Below are 18125 nucleotides of genomic sequence, written 5' to 3' on the forward strand. Positions count from 1 at the left end.
TAGTAAATTCCAAGTCAATGTTTGTCATTAAATAATTATAACCTCTCAAACCATAAAATAATATCAAGTATAATTAGACTTCGAGCATTATCACACACGATTTATGCTGAGGTCATACGGCCCGATCCATAATAATGTGTACACTGCCGAGGGTCAAGCGGCACGAACCATAGATGCATCTATTCTACTGTCGAGGCATTCAGCCAGCTCTATAGGAAGAGAGGATACTTTATGAACATCCGATTTAAAAGTTATTACAAGGCTAATACACAAAGAAGCACCATTTCTATTAATGGTCAAGTAACCCGCCAAAACTCAAGTAAGTGAAATTCGGTCTTTTACAATTCCTCTATCAAGTTCCAATATAATTTAGGCACTTTAATTAACAAGTAGGGTGTAAACATTACAAGTATTTCATGATTTGGGTCCTAAACTACCCCGACATAAGCACAATTAGTAGCTACGCACGGACTCTCGTTACCTCGTGCATACGTAGCCCCCACAATTAGAAGAAAATAGTAATTTAAATCACCTATGGTATAAATTCTCTCTTACAGGGTTAGGTAAGAGACTTACCTCGTCTCAAAGCTCACTTTCCGGTCACAAATTCACTCTAAAGACCCCACTTGGTGCCGAACAATCCGCAACTAGAGTAATCAATAATTTAGCTATTAGAGTAATTATCCAACCCGAATTGGAAGATTCTTAAAATCCACCCCAGGCCCACGTGCCCGGATTTTGGAAATGTTCAAAGAAAATTGTTATCCATAACCTCACGAACTCAAATATATAATTTTTACCCAATTCCATGACCATTTTCATGGTTAAATCCTATTTTTTTATCATAGCCTAGGTTTTTCATCTAAACCCATAATGTTCACAATTTACATGTTAAAATCTACCCATAATCTATGTAGTTAACTTACATTGAGTAGGAATTACTTAACTTCAGTATCTAGGTGGAAATACCTCTCTAACAATCTCCAAACATCGCCCAAGAAGTGTAATGAATGAACCAAAATGGCTTAAGTCCCGTAATAAATGGACCTTACTACCTCCCGGCGGTTTCCGTTTCTGCGGGGAATTGGCCACGTCCGCGGCTCCACATCTGCAGAAAATGCATCCCAGATGCGGCCCTCCCCTAGCTAGCCTACCTCTGCTTCTGGGGACAAAATGCCCGCTTCTGTGGGTCCGCATCTTCAGCGTCTGTGCCGCTCCTGCGACCTTGACCGCTTTTGCGGTCCTCTGACTCGCACCTGCGCTTTCGCAGGTGCGCTCGTTTCTTCGATTCTGCAACTTCCCTCCCAGGCTGCCCAAGCCGCTTCTGCAAGGTTATCATCGCTTCTGTGATCAAAGTTTTGAAAAAGTGGTCGCACCAGCAACAACAAACTCCCAGCTCTTCAACATGGCCCAATTCGATCCAAAACCCGTCTGAAACTCGCCTGAGCCACTCGGGGTCTTGACCAAATATACAAAAAAGTTCGTAAACATAAGACGGACTTGCTTGAATACTCGGAACGCATAAAATGACATTGAAATAAAGAATCACACTCCAAACCAAATCATATTAACTTATGAACTTCAATTTCTTCCAACTTACTCCGAACGTACCGAATCATACTTAAACTTTTCGGAATGACACCAGATTTTTCGTGCAAGTCTTAAATCACCATACGGAACTATTCCCGGGCTCGGAATCCCAAACGGACCTCGATAACATCAAAACATACTCCAAACCAAATTTAAAGAACTTGAAAACCTTTAATGTGCCAACTTTCAACTTTATGCACCGAAACGCTCCTGGGTCATCGAAAACCCGATCTGAACATACACACAAGTACAAAATCATCATATGAACCAATTGGGACCATCAAATTATAGTTCCGAGGTCGTTTACTAAAAATGTTGACCCAAGTTAAACTTAACCCTTTAAAGCCAATATTAAGGATTTAAGTATTCCGATTTCAACCCGAACCCGTCCAAACCCGACTAACCATCCCCGCAAGTCATAAAACAGTAAAATCACATACGAGGATCTTATTTAGAGGAACGGGGATCTAAGCAGAATGACTGGTCGGGTCGTTACATTCTCCACCTCTTAAACAAACGTTCATCCTCGAACGGGGGTCTTATCTGCTCCGCATGCCCTCCTCGGCCTCCCAAGTCACCTCCTAGACTGGTTGGCCCCTCCATTGAACCTTTACCGCAGAAATCTTCTTGGACCTCAACTGGCGAATGTGCCTCTCAACAATGGTAATTGGCTCCTCCTCATAACCTAGGCTCTCATCTAACTGAACCATGCTATAGTCTAACACATGCGACCTGTCAGCATGATACTTCTGGAGCATAGACACGTAGAAGATAGGATGAACTCCTGATAGATTGGGAGGCAAGGCAAACTCATTAACTGTTACACCCTATATTTTCGTAAGTAAAAATGCGTCGTAAGCAAACTAATGTATGACCAAAAAATGAGATAATATTTAAAAGTATATAAAGTAAGTTAATCATGTTACCTCTGAGGTTACAAATATTGAAGATCATGAACAACAAGTACAAAGAGGGTTGGACAGTTCAGAAGCTAAAGCAATTAAATAAAACAATGTTTCGTCGAAAGTCGACAAGTTGGGAATGTTATAACATGTACCTTTGGGGTGAGACTAGGGTGATTAACATGATAAGGAGATTATGTTATGATTTATATTAGTCGTATGACATCCGTGTGTTATGTTTTAATGTCAAGCGAGTTGTGGAACAAAAGTCGATGAAAGTCATCACAAGTTACACTCATAAGTTTTACTGAAATTTTGGGTCAAATGTAACTGCGATTTTCTCCCAATATACTTAGAGTTATGGGGTGTTCCACCCATCAAATTAAAGATCTATGAGTCTATTTTCCAACGCATTAAACCGTTTGTCAATACGACATCGGAGTAGAGAGATATGGGCATGTTTGCGATACTGCGCAAGCTGCTAGGTGACAAGTAGGTGTGTCACCTACTTGCTTAAATGAAAGCCCAAAAATGGGCCATTTCGGGTCGTCCAAAGAGGCCTTTTAAAGGCCTATTTTCTTCATATATTAGACTTAAAATAGAGCATAATAACCAGACATAAGCTCTGCAAAGAATCCTCCCAAATATTTCCCACAAACCCTAATTGATTTTCTCTCCCTTTCAAGTTCTAATTGGAGGTAAAACCTAGAGTTTGAAGAACCAAGATAGGAGCTGAGTTATCCAACAAATAAGGTGAGTTTACTGATCTCTTTCATCCATTTTTTCTGCTATAAAGTCATGGTAAGTCGTTCTATACTTGTAAGAACTCACGAGACGGTGATCGGAAGCCGTGAGTTCGAGTTATTCACTTGTAGCGGACTGTTTTGTGGACTGTTTTGTATTGCTGTTGGGCTGCATATTTTACTACTATTTTGTGGACTTTTGGAGGAGGAAGGGGGTGTAGAAACACCATATAAATGTAGGGTGGTTGGCTGGTCGTTCGTCATAACATTTTCGGGTCGTTTGACACTACTACGGTGGTCGTTTTGTGTATGAAGAGATTGGGGTGTGTTGGGCTGTTTTGTAGTATTTGATGGTGTATATAGGGCTGGAAAATGATGTATATATGTTGTTATTGTTCTGTTCTTGTATTGTTGGTGTTATCTTGAATTTGGAGGAAGTAAGGATTATAGGGGAGATGCTGCCCGTTTTAATACAAAATAAGTTTGTCGTTCGTTGTGCGATAGTTGTACCTTTCGTAACTTAACGATAGTATTATTATCATTCTTGTAGATTAAGGTGCGAAGAGGTGAGTTCAACTTGGTGATTGGAAAGATTGTGATAAGGTATGTTAAGGCTAAGCCCTTCCTTCATTTTGGCATGATCTCGTAGCTACATGTGTTAATAATGAGACATAAAGAGAAGTTCGTATTCATGAATTTATTCACATTATTCTAGTCTCATAAGTTACAATATTATTCCTTATTGAGACTTCATATTCAGTTTAGTTTTGTCTTTATTCAGTCAAGAGAGTAGAGGGTCTATATATATATACAGTATTACACTATTTTCACCACCATCGAGCTATAATCGGTGGGCAGGCCCCTATTGGAAAACCTCTGATCAGATGGTAAGTTATATATACTGAGCCTACTATGGCCGAGCGCCTATGAGCGAGCCCAGGATGGCCGAGGTACAGAGCCCAGTATGGTCGAGCGCCTATGAGCGAGCCTACTTTGGCCGAGCAGTTACACGTACCGAGCCTTGTAGGGCCGGACATTTATTTTACTTAATATATATTGAGAGAGTTTAGTCACTATCAGCAAGTAAGTATATCTCCAGACCATCTTTGACTCCCAGTTAATTTCAGTTATCATATTATCAGTTCAATTTTAGATTTCAGTTATTTTATTGCCTTACATACTCGTTACATTATTTCGTACTGACGTCCCTTTTCTAGGGGCGCTGCATTTCATGCGTGCAGGTTCAGACAGACAGACGGGTAGACCTCCTTAGTAGGTGTTTCCCGAGTTCAGCCTGATCGATAAGCTCCACGTCTTTCGGAGTTGCCAGGTCTAGAGTTTTGTGTACATCTTATGTATATCATTATATATGTTATGGGTAGGTCGGGGCCATGTTCCGATCACAATATATCTATCAGTAGAGGCTTGTAGACATATCCTGTTGGTTAGTGCAGTATGTTGGGTTTGTAGGACTGGTATGTATATTTGATGGTTTGTCAGCTGTAGTAGCTATGACGGCCTTGTCGGCCTAGCTTTATATTGATGTTTAGTTAGCGCTAGTTTCCATTCAGTTTTATATTTTGCTTCGCAAATTGTCTTGCAAGGTGGCCCCATGGCCAAAGTATGACATTATATGTTCAGAGTCCCTTAGTCGCAATTTGGTACGCCATGTTAGGTGAGGCACCGGGTGCTGGTCTTGCTCCTAGGTTCGGGGCGTGACAAACTTGTTATCAGAGCAGTTCTGTCCTAGGAAGTCTACAAGCCGTGTCTAGTAGGGTCTTGTTTATAGATGTGTTGTGCACCACATTATATAAGCAGGGAACTACAGGGCATTTAGGAGTTGGTTACCCTTCTTTGAAATCTAAATCGTGCTATAGAACTGAGTTATAGGAAATTTGAATTAAACTTATGTGTTGGTGTTTGCATGCACAGATGACGGTGACTAGGAAGACTACGGCTAGCCAGAGGAGAGATACAGCAGTAGGTGAGGGGACCAGCAGGGTACCCCCAGTAGATGGGGCCCAGTCTGAGGCTCAAGGTGAGACCCCTACTCAGCCATTACCGGCTCCTCCACCAACTACGGAGATTCCTAGGGAAACCGCACATCCAGTTCCCCCTCCACTTCCATCAGATCAGGACTTGAGGAGTGCGGTGCATTTGTTGACACAGTTGGTAGCTACCCAGCAACAGGCTAGGGCATCAGCTAGTGCAGGAACTTCTGAGGGGTCTGGGAGTTCAAGGGTCCGAGAGTTTATTGCTTTGAGTCCCCCAGAGTTCACGGGGACAGATCAGAGGGAGGACCCACAGGATTTCATAGATCAGCTTCACAGGATCTTTCGTGTTATGCATGCCACGGAGAAAGAGGCAGTTGAGCTAGCAGCTTTTCGACTCCGAGATATAGCCATCCTTTGGTACGAGGGATGGGAGAGGTCCAGGGGACGTGATGCACCTCCAGCTATTTGGGAGAATGTTTCAGATGCCTTCCTTGACCAGTACTTACCGCGGGAGATCCGACAGGCTCGAGTCGATCAGTTTCTAGCCCTCAAGCAGGGTAATATGAGTCTTCGAGAGTATAGTCTCCGTTTTGACTCATTGGCCAGATATGCACCATCCATAGTTGCTACTATGCGGGACAGGATTCACAGGTTTATAGCAAGGTTAGCCCCAGAGTTAACTGAGGCATGTGCCACTGCTGCATTGCAGGATAGTATGGATATCTCCCAGATTCAGGCATTCGCCCAGAATATAGAAAGGGGTAGGCGTCGACAGCAGGGTACAGAGAGGGCTGAGCAAGGGCAACATAAGAGGATGAGATTTACCAGGTCTCAGGAGCAATCTCAGGGTAGTTATAGGACCCAGTACTTCGGACGGCCACCTAGGCCTCCGCCACCTCAGTTACAGGGTTACAGGTATGACCGCTATACTCAGTCAGGACCAGGTGAGAGCTCACGGGCGTCGGGTTTGCAGCGACAGCGAGGTTCTGCGCAGACATGGTCATTTCCTCCACGGTGTGACATCTGTGGTAGAGGACACTTGGGCCAATGCCGAGCAGGTTCTGATGCTTGTACATGTGGGCGTCCGGGGCATATGATGCGAGATTGCCCAAATAGAGATTCTGGGGGAATGGCACAACTAGCGAGTTCAGCAACAGGATCATCTATGTCCGTGCATCCTTTAGGGCACGAGTCTCAGTCTTCGGCTGGTAGAGGTCGAGGTAGAGGTAGAGGTTCCAGTTCAGGTGGTAATCAGAACCGTATCTATGCTTTAGCGGGTCGACAGGACCAGGAGTCTTCACCAGACGTTGTGACAGGTATATTAACCATTTGCTCTCACGATGCTTATGCTTTGATAGACCCAGGATCTACTTTATCATATATTACCCCATTTGTCGCGAGGAAGTTTGGTATAGTGCCTGAAATACTAAGTGATCCTTTTGCGGTATCTACACCGGTCGGAGAATCGATTATTACTAGACGGGTTTACCGAGGTTGTACGGTGACAATTTGTAGTCGTCAGACCTCAGCTGACCTAGTTGAGCTAGAGATGATGGATTTTGATGCTATCATGGGCATGGACTGGTTGGCAGCTTGCTATGCCACAGTTGATTGCCGAGCAAAGGCAGTCAGATTTCATTTTTCGGGTGAGCCAGTCCTTGAATGGGTAGGTAATACAGCAACACCCAGAGGTAGGTTTATTTCCTATCTGAAGGCGAGGAAAATGATCGCAAAAGGGTGCATTTATCATATTGTGCGAGTTAGAGATGCAGATGCTGAGATACCTACACTTCAGTCTATTCCCGTAGTCAAAGTGTATGCAGATGTGTTTCCAGATGAGATTTCAGGTATTCCTCCAGAGCGAGAGATTGATTTTAGCATCGATTTGCTTCCAGGAACTCAACCAATATCCGTCCCTCCGTATAGAATGGCACCTGCCGAATTGAAGGAGTTGAAGGAGCAGTTAAAAGATTTGCTGGAGAAAGGTTACATCAGGCCCAGTACCTCACCTTGGGGTGCACCGGTACTATTTGTGCGGAAGAAAGACGGCTCGCTGAGGATGTGTATCGATTATAGGCAGCTGAACAAGGTAACTATTAAGAATAAGTATCCACTTCCAAGGATCGATGACTTGTTTGATCAGTTGCAGGGGCTAGATGCTTTTCAAAGATAGATTTGAGGTCAGGGTACCACCAGGTCAGAGTTCGGGAAAAAGATATTCCGAAGATAGCCTTCAGGACCCGATATGGCCACTTCGAGTTCCTTGTCATGTCCTTCGGGTTGACTAATGCACCCGCCATATTTATGGACTTGATGAATAGCCTATTCCGGCCAATTTTAGATCTGTTCGTGATAGTATTTATTGATGATATTCTGATTTATTCCCGTTTAGAGGATGAGCATGCGGACCACCTGCGAGCGGTACTCCAAACCCTCCGTGATCGTAAGTTGTATGCTAAGTTTTCTAAATGTGAGTTCTGGTTGAAGTCTGTAGCATTCTTGGGGCATATTGTATCAGATGAAGGGATAAAGGTGGACACTCAGAAGATTGAGGCCGTGAAATCTTGGCCTAGACCTACCACTCCGACAGAGGTTCGTAGCTTTCTAGGCTTAGCAGGATACTATCGGAGGTTCGTAGAGGGTTTTTCTTCCCTTTCGGCACCATTGACGAAGTTGACACAGAAAGAAACTAAGTTTCAATGGACAGAGGCTTGTGAGCGGAGTTTCCAAGAGCTTAAGAACAGGTTGACCTCAGCTCCAGTTCTAACACTTCCAGAGGGTCTAGAGGGTTATGCCGTGTATTGTGATGCATCAGGTGTCGGGTTAGGATGTGTCCTGATGCAACATGGGAAGGTAATTGCGTATGCTTCAAGGCAGTTGAGGAAGCACGAGAGGAATTATCCGACCCATGACCTCGAGTTAGCTGCAGTTGTCCATGCACTTAAGATATGGCGGCATTATTTATATGGTGTTCATGTTGATGTATTTACTGATCATAAAAGCCTACAATATATCTTCAAGCAGAAAGAGTTGAATTTGCGACAGAGGCGATGGCTTGAGTTATTGAAAGATTATGATGTTAACATTCTCTACCATCCAGGGAAAGCTAATGTTGTAGTAGATGCCTTAAGTCGCCGATCTATGGGTAGCTTAGCACATGTAGAGCCCGAGAAAAGACAATTAGCTAGAGAGATTCATCAATTGGCTTCATTGGGGGTTCGGTTAGTAGATTCTGAGGATGGTGGAGTTGTACTCCAAAACACTGCAAAATCATCCCTCATAGCTGAAGTCAAGGAAAGGCAGTACGAGAACCCAGAGTTGGTCGAGTTGAGAGAGCGAGTTCCGCAACAGAAGAAGCCATTGTTAGAGCTCAAGGGAGATGGGGTTCTCAGATACAGGGGTCGTTTGTGTGTTCTAGATGTAGCAGGGCTACGAGACAAGATTATGTCAGAGGCACATTATTCATGGTATTCCATCCATCCTGGATCGACGAATATGTATCATAACATTAAGGATATGTACTGGTTGAATGATATGAAGAAGAACATTGCTGAGTTTGTCGCCCAATGTACTAGTTGCCAGCAAGTGAAGGTAGAGCACCAGAAGCCCGGAGGGCTAATGCAGACTATAAGGATCCCGACATGGAAATGGGAGGCGATAAACATGGACTTTATCACGGGTTTACCTCGTTCTAATCGTAAGTTCGATTCCATATGGGTGATAGTCGATAGGCTCATGAAATCAGCTCACTTCCTACCGGTCAGATCTACATATACAGCAGAAGATTATGCAAAGTTATATATTAAGGAGATAGTGCGGCTACACGGAGTACCGGTTTCTATTATATCTGACCGTGGGGATCAGTTTACAACACATTTTTGGAGGTCATTTCAGAGAGGTCTAGGGACTCAGGTGAATCTCAGCACAGCTTTTCATCCACAGACTAATGGACAAGCCGAGCGCACAATTCAGACGCTCGAGGATATGTTACGAGTATGTGTGTTGGATTTTAAAAGAAGTTGGGATGAACATCTACCTCTTATCAAGTTTGCATATAATAACAGTTACCACTCTAGTATCCAGATGGCTCCGTATGAGGCTTTGTATGGGCGTAAGTGCAGATCTCCTATAGGGTGGTTTGATGTTGGAGAATCTGGGTTACATGGGCCAGACCTGGTTCAGCAGGCCATAGAGAAAGTAAAGCTTATCCGGGAGCGACTGTTGATAGCTCAGAGTCATCAGAAGTCATATTCTGACGTGCGGCGACGAGACTTAGTGTTCAGGATTAATGACTGGGTATTCTTAAAGGTATCACCTATGAAGGGCGTGATGAGGTTTGGCAAGAAAGGCAAGCTTATCCCACGGTATATTGGGCCTTATAGGATCATTCGGAGAGTGGGAAAAGTAGCTTATGAGTTAGACTTGCCCTCAGAATTGGAGTCTGTCCATCCGGTTTTTCACGTATCTATGCTACGGAAGTGCATTGGCGATCCTACCTGAGTGGTGCCCACGGATGATGTACAGATTACAGAGGACTTGTCATATGAGGAAATTCCAGTTGCCATCCTAGACCGACAAATCCGCAAGCTACGAAATAAGGAGGTAGCTTCCGTGAAGATTTTATGGAGGAGTAAGAATGTAGAAGAGATGATGTGGGAATCGGAGGGAGAAATGAAGTCTAAATACCCCCACCTATTTCAAACTGAAGATATGGTTCGAGATGGGACGCTATAACATAGCTCTATGTAGGCTAGCAGGTCATCAGGTAAGCTTTAATTTTTCACTTTCAATATTTATGATTTACGATCGGTGAGGCAAATTGCTGCTATTTATAAAGATTGGCCATGTATGGCATGCATAATATGTTTTCTGGCTGCGTGCAGGTTGGTTTTAACCTAGTGTACGAAGGATACTCTGGCAAAATTTTCCAAAGTCTCTAAGAGTAAACATTCGAGGACGAATGTTCCCAAGGGGGGAGTGATGTTACACCCTATATTTTCGTACGTAAAAATGCGTCGTAAGCAAACTAATGTAGGACCAAAAAATGAGATAATATTTAAAAGTATATAAAGTAAGTTAATCATGTTACCTCTGAGGTTACAAATATTGAAGATCATGAACAACAAGTACAAAGAGGGTTGGACAGTTCAGAAGCTAAAGCAATTAAATAAAACAATGTTTCGTCGAAAGTCGACAAGTTGGGAATGTTATAACATGTACCTTTAGGGTGAGACTAGGGTGATTAACATGATAAGGAGATTATGTTATGATTTATATTAGTCATACGACATCCGTGTGTTATGTTTTCAAGTCAAGCGAGTTGTGGAACAAAAGTCGATGAAAGTCATCACAAGTTACATTCATAAGTTTTATTGAAACTTTGGGTCAAATGTAACTGCAATTTTCTCCCAATATACTTAGATTTATGGGGTGTTACAACCATCAAATTAAAGATCTATGAATCTATTTTCCAACGCATTAAACCGTTTGTCAATACGACATCGGAGTAGAGAGATATGGGCATTTTTGTGATACTGCACAAGCTGCTAGGTGACAAGTAGGTGTGTCACCTACTTGCTTAAATGAAAGCCCAAAAATGGGCCATTTCGGGTCGTCCAAAGAGGCCTTTTAAAGGCCTATTTTTTCATATATTAGACTTAAAATAGAGCATAATAACCAGAATAAGCTCTGCAAAGAATCCTCCCAAACATTTCCCACAAACCCTAATTGATTTTCTCTCCCTTTCAAGTTCTAATTGGAGGTAAAACCTAGAGTTTGAAGAACCAAGATAGGAGCTGAGTTATCCAACAAAGAAGGTGAGTTTACTGATCTCTTTCATCCATTTTTTCTGCTGTAAATTCATGGTAAGTCGTTCTATACTTGTAAGAACTCACGGGACGGTGATCGGAAGCCGTGAGTTCGAGTAATTCACTTGTAGCGGACTGTTTTGTGGACTGTTTTGTGTTGCTGTTGGGCTGCGTGTTTTACTACTGTTTTGTGGAGTTTTGGAGGAGGAAGGGGGTGTAGAAACACCATATAAATGTAGGGTGGTTGGCTGGTCGTTCTTCATAACATTTCCGGGTCGTTTGACACTACTACGGTGGTCGTTTTGTGTATGAAGAGATTGGGGTGTGTTGGGCTATTTTGTAGTATTTGATGGCGTATATAGGGCTGAAAAATGGTGTATATATGTTGTTACTGTTCTGTTCTTGTATGGTTGGTGTTATCTTGAATTTGGAGGAAGTAAGGATTATAGGGGAGATGCTGCCCGTTTTAATACAAAATAAGTTTGTCGTTCGTTGTGCGATAGTTGTACCTTTCGTAACTTAACGATAGTATTATTATCATTCTTGTAGATTAAGGTGCGAAGAGGTGAGTTCAACTTGGTGATTGGAAAGATTGTGATAAGGTATGTTAAGGCTAAGCCCTTCCTTCATTTTGGCATGATCTCGTAGCTACATGTGTTAATAATGAGACATAAAGAGAAGTTCGTATTCATGAATTTATTCACATTATTCTAGTCTCATAAGTTACAATATTATTCCTTATTGAGACTTCATATTCAGTTTAGTTTTGTCTTTATTCAGTCAAGAGAGTAGAGGGTCTATATATATATACAGTATTACACTATTTTCACCACCATCGAGCTATAATCGGTGGGCAGGCCCCTATTGGAAAACCTCTGATCAGATGGTAAGTTATATATACCGAGCCTACTATGGCCGAGCGCCTATGAGCGAGCCCAGGATGGCCGAGGTACAGAGCCCAGTATGGCCGAGCGCCTATGAGCTAGCCTACTTTGGCCGAGCAGTTACACGTACCGAGCCTTATAGGGCCGGACATTTATTTTACTTAATATATATTGAGAGAGTTTAGTCACTATCAGCAGGTAAGTATATCTCCAGACCATCTTTGACTCCCAGTTAATTTCAGTTATCATATTATCAGTTCAGTTTTAGATTTCAGTTATTTTATTGCCTTACATACTCGTTACATTATTTCGTACTGACGTCCCTTTTCTGGGGGCGCTGCATTTCATGCGTGCAGGTTCAGACAGACAGACGAGTAGACCTCCTTAGTAGGTGTTTCCCGAGTTCAGCCTGATCGGTAAGCTCCACGTCTTTCGGAGTTGCCAGGTCTAGAGTTTTGTGTACATCTTATGTATATCTGTATATATGTTATGGGTAGGTCGGGGCCATGTTCCGATCACAATATATCTAATCAGTAGAGGCTTGTAGACATATCCTGTTGGTTAGTACAGTATGTTGGGTTTGTAGGACTGGTATGTATATTTGATGGTTTGTCAGCTGTAGTAGCTATGAGGGCCTTGTCGGCCTAGCTTTATATTGATATTTAGTTGGTACTAGTTTCCATTCAGTTTTATATTTTGCTTCGCAAATTGTCTTGCAAGGTGGCCCCATGGCCAAAGTATGACATTATATGTTCAGAGTCCCTTAGTCGCAATTTGGTACGCCAGGTTAGGTGAGGCACCGGGTGCTGGTCTCGCTCCTAGGTTCGGGGCGTGACATTAACAACCTCCCTAACTCGTCTCAACTCCTCAAATGGACATATAAACCTTGGGCTCAACTTTCCTTCTTCACGAACCTCATGATTCCCTTCATCGGCGAAACGTTCAAGAGAACCTTCTCGCCCACCATATATGATAAATAACGCGCCTTCTGATCCGCGTAACTCTTCTGTCAGGATTGTGTTGTAAGAAGTCGCCCCTGAATCGACTTTACATTTTCCAAGGCATCCTTCACAAAATCGGTAACATATAACTTATCCTCGTCGGCCTCAAACTATCCGATGGGCTAACAAAATCGCCGACCATATAAAGCCTCAAATGTAGCCATATCGATGCTGGACTGATAGCTGTTGTTATAAGCAAACTCGGCCAAAGACAAGAATCGATCCCACTGCCATCCGAAGTCAATCATACATGCTCTAAGAATATCCTCCAAGATCTGAATCGTCCGCTATGACTGCCCGTCGATCTACGGATGAAAGGTTGTGTTGAGCTCTACCCGGGTCCCCAGCTCACTCTGTACTGCCCTCCAGAAATGCAAAGTAAACTGATGGCCTCTATCTGATATAATGGAGACAGGCACACCATGCAACAGAACAATCTCCTAAATGTAAATCTGGGCCAATCTCTATGAAGAATACCTGGTCACCACCAGAATGAAGTGTGCTGACTTGGTCAACCTGTCGACAATGACTCAAACTGCATCAATCTTCCGCAAGGTCCTCTGCAACCCAACTACAAAATCCATAGTAATGCGCTCCCATTTCCACTTAGGTATAACCATCTGCTGGAGTAGGCCACCTAGCCTCTGATGCTCTTACTTAACCAGTTGGAAATTAAGGCACCTCACTACATACTCAACTATGTCCTTCTTCATCCGCCGCCACCAATAATGCTGCCTCAGGTCGCGATACATCTTCGTAGCACCTGGATGAATAGAATACTGAGAACTGTGTGCCTCTTCTAGAATCTTTCCCCTTAGTCCAAAAACTTAGCAGAAATTAGTGTAAGGTCACCTGAATCGAGCCTAAATCATCTTATCTAGCCCTGATTGCCGCAAATCTCGCATGATACTTTCCCCTTTCGTTGTTAGAATTCAAAGCCCCAAATAAAAACCCTAGACCTTAAAGGATGACTCAGTATTTCATCTATTTTGTCCCCGATCTTTCTAATCCATGGCATGCATGGCAGTTATGTTCATATCATCGCCGTTATTCTTTGTCCAGAGGTCAAACGCAGTGACCTCTGGACATTAGGGTTTGATCGTAGGGTCGAAGGCTTCAACGGTCAAATTTTCTCATGCTCATGTAAATATTCATCACTGACACCTAGCCTAAGTTTAAGGAGCTACCTTAGGTGGATTTAAAGGGGTGACAAACACCTTCCCCTTAGAATAACTTGAACCCTTACCGAGATCTCACCGGTTAGCAAACCATTAGGATAATAATCTATGAAACACATAGGTACCCTAATATACCTTAAATATTAGGTGGAAACTCTCTTTTATCAACATTAGAAGAACCACTAGTTGAATCTTGTTTTGACCTGTGCAAAATAGGGTGCAACAACACCTAACCCAACTTTCTAGGTAATCCAAACACTAAAAGTTACTACTAAAATGAGAAATCATAAATATTATATGTCACGGCCCAAATTTCACCTAGTCGTGATGGCCCCTAACACAACCTACTAGGTAAGCTAAACAACAGTTACATAATTTTAATGAAGATCAAATGTAGTCAATAAATGATAGAGCTGAGTTTCCATACAACATCCCAAAGATTGGTAGTACAAGTCATGAGCCACTAAGATTTAGATTTAAAAGTTGGTACGAAAACTAATACAACATTTGATTGGAATATACATGAACAAAGTACGACTCCAAAGCTACCAAGGATAAGTTATATCCCCGAAGCAGGTACATCCTTAATGCCAACTTCTGTCATCCACAACAGCTCATCTTCAAGATCTACACTCAAGGTGCGGAAGTGTAGTATGGGTACAACTAACCCAATGTACTCAGCAATTATAGTAACTAACCTCAACAAGGTAATAGTGGAAAGGATTATTAATGATACTCACTAATAACATGTTCAATTCTTGAATTTTCACAAGTACACAGCAATGCTGCCATCTAATCACAAAACATAGATAAAGCCACATCTAGCATATAGAGAATATATGCGTCCAATATCATTGAATCATCAAACTTGAATATAGAGAAGATATGTGTAAACTATTAAATAATCCTTCCATAATTGCATATAGAGAAGATATGCGTGAAATATAAATTAATCCCTCGATGAGTGCATATCGAGAAGATATGTTAAACAAGTCAAGTCACACAGATTCACATATAGAGAAGATAAATACCTTGTCTCATCTCATCAAGTAAGGGAGCATATATGGAAGAGATGCATAAAGGCATGTATACATTCAGGAGCTAGCATATATAGATGATATGCAGACAAATCATGTATACATCCAAGGAGTTTGCAAATAGAGAAGAGATGGAAAGTCCAACCAATGATCAACTTTACCAAAACCCACATCAACCAGAAACTTGTCGGTTTCTCCAACTTGCGTGTACACCTTCAAGAGAGAAGCGTAAGAGGGTGACCCTAGGGGGATGGATCCTTATCCACATACTGCATGGACAACACACATTACAATAATAACAACTGCACGGACAACTCACTTGCCAACAATAACAACTGCACAAAAAACTCACGTGCCAATAATAACAACCGCACGGACAACTCACGTGTCAATAATAACAATGGCAAGGACAACTCATGTGCTATTAGTCCATATCACACAGAAAGCACATATACAAGAATACATATTCATGAACAATGGATATCAAAATACATACTCATGGACTGATATAAGTGGCATGATAAGGTATACGCATGTGCAAAGTGTACTACCATAACTCAAATTAGCCATTTTCATCAACAAAAAAAGCAATTATCATGTTCAATCAGGGAATTGACCTATATGTAACCTCTAACATGACCAATTAGCTCACAAAGGGGTACAAACATAAGAAACATAATAGCATGAGACTTAGAAATGAATTCTAGGCATATTGTAGCCTAAGAACTACCACGAGCATGGATAATAGCCCGGTGCACGCACATGGGCTCAACCCCTGACATGTGCGCCACCCATAGCGCATAGCTATCACTAATAACTCAGGTAACTAGTGCCTCCACCAAGTTTAGGTAAGATATATACCTCAAACAAGCCAAATTGATACTTTAACAATACAATCTCATGTGAATCGACCTCTGAACGGCTCAAAACTAGCCAAAAACAACTCAATAATATCAAATAATTTCATAGGAATCAAACCCAAACGAGAAAGGATGAATCTTTAATCAAATACTCAAAGTCAACAAAAAACTAAACCTGGGCCCATACTCTGGAACCTCACAAAACTCATTAATTCTGACAACCAATTGAAATATGAGTCCAACCATATAAGTTTCATCCAAATCTAACTCCAAATCATTGTTCAAAACCCAATTATTCACTTTAGAAAAGTTTTTCCCAAAAGAAACCCAAATTTCTCTTTTAGATTCACCAATCAAATTCCAAAATCAAATATATAATCATGAATAATAATCAAAATCGAGTCAAGAACATTTACCCCAATCCAGTGGTGAATATCGCCTCCAAAAATTGCCTCAATACGAACTCTTAATCTCAAAATATGGTAAAATGAATAAATTACCGAATTTCTGGACAAAAATAAACCTGCGACCGAAATCCTTCATCGCGTTCACGTCCAACACCTTGCGAATGCGAAGCACAAAACACACTGACATCCAGTCCTGCTTCGAAGTCAAGAATTTTGCCTACCAAAAATCAACTATGCGAATGTTGTTAGTCCTCTGCGATCACGAAGGACATCAGAGACAATAGAAAACTAGCAACGCTAACATCATCCAACATGGTAAGAAACCACCCTGAAACTCACCCAAGGCCCTCGGGACACCATCCAAACATACCAATAATTCCCAAAACATAACACGGACCTACTCTCGGCCCCGAATACCACAAAGTAACTTCAAAACCACGAATCGCACCTCAATTCAATCTTAATAAACTATTTCAAATTTCCAAATTCCAAACATACACCGAACACGTCTAAACAACTTGGAATGACCCCCAAAATTTGCACACAAGTCATTAATCACCAAACGAATCTATTCCAAGGCTTGAAATCCCAAACGGGCACCAATAACCACAAAGTCAATTGTCGATCAAACCTATCAACTCTCCAAACTTTCAATCTTCTAACTTTCGATAGTTAGCCTCAAAATCATCTAGGAACATCGAAACTCAAATCCGAACATACGCCCAAGTCCAAAATCACCATCTTAATGGAACCATCAAAACTCTGATCCGATGTCAAATACACAAAAGCAAAACTTGGTCAACACTTCCAACTAAAGCTTCTAAATTGATAATTACTCTCCGAATACAATCTCAAACTTCCCAAAATCCAAACCAACCTTGCACGCAATTCGTAATACATCATATGAAGCTACCCAAGACCTCAAACCACTGAACGGAATGTCAATTCTCAAAATAATTTGTTGGGTCGTTAGGTAATAATAAAGACTACAAAGATTCTATACAACTATCCCAATGACTTGTAGTACAAGTCATGAGCCATTATGATTTAGATTTACAATGCGTCAAGAAGAATAATAAAATATTTGTTTGAATTTACATAAACAGAAATGAAGTCCTAAACTGCTATGAACATATGGTAGCTTGTATCTGGAATGCCGCTACACCTTCGATGCCCGCCTTTGTCATCCACAGCAACCCTGCTACAAGATTTGCATGCAAGGTACATAATTATAGTTTGAGTACAACTGACCACATGTACTTAGTATGTATCTTGACTATCCTCAAAGAAGTAGTGACGAGCTTTTAAGTCAAAAAAATACTCACTTTGAATAACATGTGCAACTGAATAACATGTACAATATAAAGAAGTATCCAAAAATGATAGACACAGAATAACGGATATCAACAGTAACAGTGCATAACTTGGGTAGGGGCAATAAACAAGCTTTACCAATTAAATAGATCAAGTGAATATAGCTTGCACAAACTCCGCACACAAAGAGACATGCACTTAGTAATATGTGTGCTCAAATACATGTGCAATAACTCAAATAATTGGCAGCAAGAATATAATACGAGATGTAGTACCATCAGCATAATAAAACAAGAGTTATCAACTCATCACATGTAAATTATGTTGACAAAGAATTATCAGTCAATAATAGAGTCATAATGTAGCATGTTAAAAGAAACATAAAATCATGTAAAGTGCATAACAAAA

This window comes from Nicotiana tomentosiformis, chromosome 7, assembly GCF_000390325.3.
Source record: "Nicotiana tomentosiformis chromosome 7, ASM39032v3, whole genome shotgun sequence".
Taxonomy (NCBI): domain Eukaryota; kingdom Viridiplantae; phylum Streptophyta; class Magnoliopsida; order Solanales; family Solanaceae; genus Nicotiana; species Nicotiana tomentosiformis.